Source organism: Ictidomys tridecemlineatus, chromosome 12, assembly GCF_052094955.1.
Source record: "Ictidomys tridecemlineatus isolate mIctTri1 chromosome 12, mIctTri1.hap1, whole genome shotgun sequence".
Taxonomy (NCBI): domain Eukaryota; kingdom Metazoa; phylum Chordata; class Mammalia; order Rodentia; family Sciuridae; genus Ictidomys; species Ictidomys tridecemlineatus.
In genome coordinates this window covers 71,037,008-71,040,514 of record NC_135488.1, presented here as the reverse complement: position 1 = coordinate 71,040,514, position 3,507 = coordinate 71,037,008, and the positions used below count along the sequence as shown (strand labels likewise).

At 42.4% G+C, this 3,507-nt stretch overlaps 1 pseudogene; it reads left to right on the top strand.

Annotated features, from left to right (window-relative positions):
* Window positions 1-2,021: 2,021 nt before the first annotated feature.
* Window positions 2,022-2,121, top strand: LOC120885141 (U6 spliceosomal RNA; annotated as a pseudogene).
* The last annotated feature ends 1,386 nt before the right edge of the window (window positions 2,122-3,507 follow it).

Sequence of the window (3,507 nt, the reverse complement as noted above, 5' to 3'; positions counted from 1 at the left end):
TGTTCTTTCAGATGCTCAGTAAACACTAACTCATGGTTGCTTTAGGGTGCTCTTTTCCAAAGTAATTCAACCTAGCATAAATTTAGAGGAAACAGCTTCTTGGTTTTGTTGGAACACCTTATTTTAGATTGGGTTGGCTTTGGCTGTTACATAGCAACATGTGAGTAAACAATGAGGAACCACAGGTGACCCATGATGGGAAATAGATTTCCAGAGAAGAAGGGCAGAGCTGGGCTATTGAGAGCAGGGTATGTCTAACAAGTTACAATCCCATGGCAGAGGCTGCACACTAGGGAAGGCATGTGATTGGAATAGTCAAATGGGGTTTCAGGATCCACTGTGAATGACAACCTGCTAAAACTTCTGGAACAAAGAAGAGAACTTTAAAGACTGATGCAGGACCCTAGAGAGCAGGTTTATAGCTTGGGGGAGTGAGGGACACAAAAGTGACCTTGACCCCTGAAGAGTGTGCTGGGCCAAAGGTTCATTCCACCTTAGAAGGCTGTTGTTTGAAATGGATTGGGAGAGGAGTCTCCTGAATGTACCCCTGGGTGGTTGATGGTGATTAGTGACTTTGCACTTAGCTCTGGGTGGAGGAGGCCACCCAGAAAATGGAAAGAGCAGGTGTGGAACTTTGTAAATAGATTGTGGCTACAGATAGGAGGGACCTTCTTCTGCCCTGTAGGGTGGACAGCAGGCTGTGTTCTACTATGTCCAAGAAAGTGCATTCTCCCAACAGACATCAAAGACAACTCTTTTCAGCAAGTGGTGGACAAGAGTTGTATCCTAACAAAATCCGAATATCATGATGGTTTTCCAATAGAGAAAGACCCAGAGCCTTGAGAAAGGGCACTCTTGGGTCTAATTGTCATAGGTGCACAATATGGACGCAGCAGTAGCCATGGTCAGAGTACACAGAGATGTCCTCACTAGGCAGTGACGGTGACTACAAAAACCTGCAAGCTGTGCTGCTAATGGCCAACACTAACAGTAAGGTAGAGTCAGCAAATGGCCTTGGTGATGACCAGGTTGGCTCTTATGTAAAGCTATCTTCCAATTCACTGGAGCACAGTGAGTGACCCCAAAGAGAAGTATAGGAAGGCTTTATCTGTTTCAGTCACACTGAAGCAATACCAGAGCCCTGCCAGGGAGGGAAAGGAGGCACCTCTGGAGCAGGGCCCTGGGGTCAAAGGTATTTCTATTTACATTCCCTCAGGACGCTGTGGCCAGGGGATACACTTTAACTCTGAAGTTGGAAAACATTTGTTTTAGGCCAGTTCTGAAAATCACTTTAATTTACTGCAGTGGCCTTATCTGGGATTGCTCAGGAGAGTCATTAGCCATCATTAAGTAAAGAATATCTCTTTCTCCTCACAGAAGATTCCAAGTAATTTCCCATGGGAGAAGCAGATTATACCCCAATCAGTGCATGGAATGTCAAGTACTTGCCCTCATGACTTTTTTTTTTTTTTGTGTGTGTGTGTGTGTGTGTGTGTGTTGCTGGGGATTGAATCCAGGGACTTGTGCATCCTAGGCAATGCTGTACCACTGTATCACATCCCAAATACCTGCCCTTCCCTCACCTGACCTTTGATGTGTGGCATTTCTGTGCCACTGGGCCTGGTTTTACCCCTGGGCCTTCTCTGCTCGCTCTGGCCTTATGCTGGACCTCTTTTATGGCCTCTCTGAAAGATGGCTGCCTAGTTCTTTTTGAAGTGGATCATTTTATGTGTGACATTTAGCCTCAATAAAGCCAGAACTTCCAAAATATATTATAAACATTTTTTTCAAAATTTATTCAACTATTTTCTTGTGAAATAATAAAGTTTTATTAATTTCCAATGGTTTAATTCATGATTATTTACTCGTTATGACACAGTTGAGCCAGAATGCCACCAGCTCCCCATCAGTTTAAAATACAACTCTTGGTGATTTTTTCTTTTAATTAAAACATTACATATTCACTATAAAAAATGTTTGAAGGTATAGAGAGGCAAAAAGAAGAATATAGAAAACGTCCTGTGCTGCCTCTGGCAGCACATATTTTAAAATTGGAACAGAGAAGATTAGCATGGTCCCTGCACAAGTGTGACACAAATTTGTGAAGTATTCCATGAATAAAAAAAAAAAAAGAAAGAAAGAAAAGAAAAAGCCCTAATCCCATTCTCAGAGTTAACCACTGCCTGCAACTTGATGTATAGTCCTCCAAATTTTTGGCTATGTATGTCCACATGAATATTTGTGTACAAAAACCCCACACAGGGATGGGGATGTGGCTCACTGGTTATGGCACTTGCCTAAACTACATGAAGTCCTCAGTTCAAACCTTAGCACTGCAAAAAACACATCTATAAAGCACAAATAAGACTATGTATATCTTAATAACTATGTTATTATTTTCTAATTTCTGCTTTGTAAAATATTTGCCTATTTTTGTATCATTATCACCTGTTCTTATTTATGATGGTCGTTTGTGTAGTTCTCTGAAGTTTTATATACACATTTTTATTTAAAGTCTCTTCAAGATTGTCTGTTGTCTCATGTCTGGTCTTTAAATGTGAATCTTCTTGTTTTGGGAGGTCTGGACACTGCCTTTGGTGTTGATAGATGTTATAATTTCTGTGTGTGTCAACTCAATCTTCCCTGGAGCCATTTTTGTTGGGACTTCCTTCCTGTGTGCTCTGGGTTCTGGAGGGATGGTTCTCAGCATTGTCCTATGGATGAAGCACTGACCCCAAACCAAGTCTTAGTCGAATGATGAGGACTGTTGGCTCTGTTTCCATCCGTTACTGGGCCGATGGCTCCTGTTTGTCCACAACCTTAGGATGTGTCTTCCATGGAGAGGCAGCATGGCCCTGCCTCCCGGCTTCATGGTTTCCTGCTGTCTGCAGGGCTCATGACTCAGTGTAACCACAATCATGACTCATCTACTCTGAGTTCCCGTGGGCCTGAAAGCATTAGCTCCCATTTACACCTTTGCTCCTGCTTTGCCCTTAAAGATTTCCCTTGGTTGGAGCTTGGAGATCACCGCAGCCCCCGCCCCCCAACCTCCTATATACTAGGGATTGAACCCAGGGGCCCTTTATCACTAAGCTACACTTCCATTCCTTTTTAGTTTGAGTCAGGGTCTCACTAAGCTGCTTAGGATCTGGATAAGTTATTGAGACTGGCCTTAAACTTGTGATCCTCCTACCTCAGCCTTCTGAGTGGCTGGGATTACGAATGTGCACTGCCACACCAGTTGGAGATAGTATTTTAAATATGTTTTTAGTTTTATGAAGCTTTCATATGTATTTGTGCTAGGATATGAGGGTCATAGGGGGAAGTTTACCTGTGCTCATATCTTGACCTGAAATTCAACATCCAATTTATGTTGGATGGTTTGTGTTTGGGCTCCACGCATCAAAATCTTCTGTGTTTACTATAATTATCTGAAGTTTTTCCTCTGAGCCAGAAAAATCTTTTAGCTTCTTTGATACTTCTTACTTTTCTCATAGTTCGATAAAG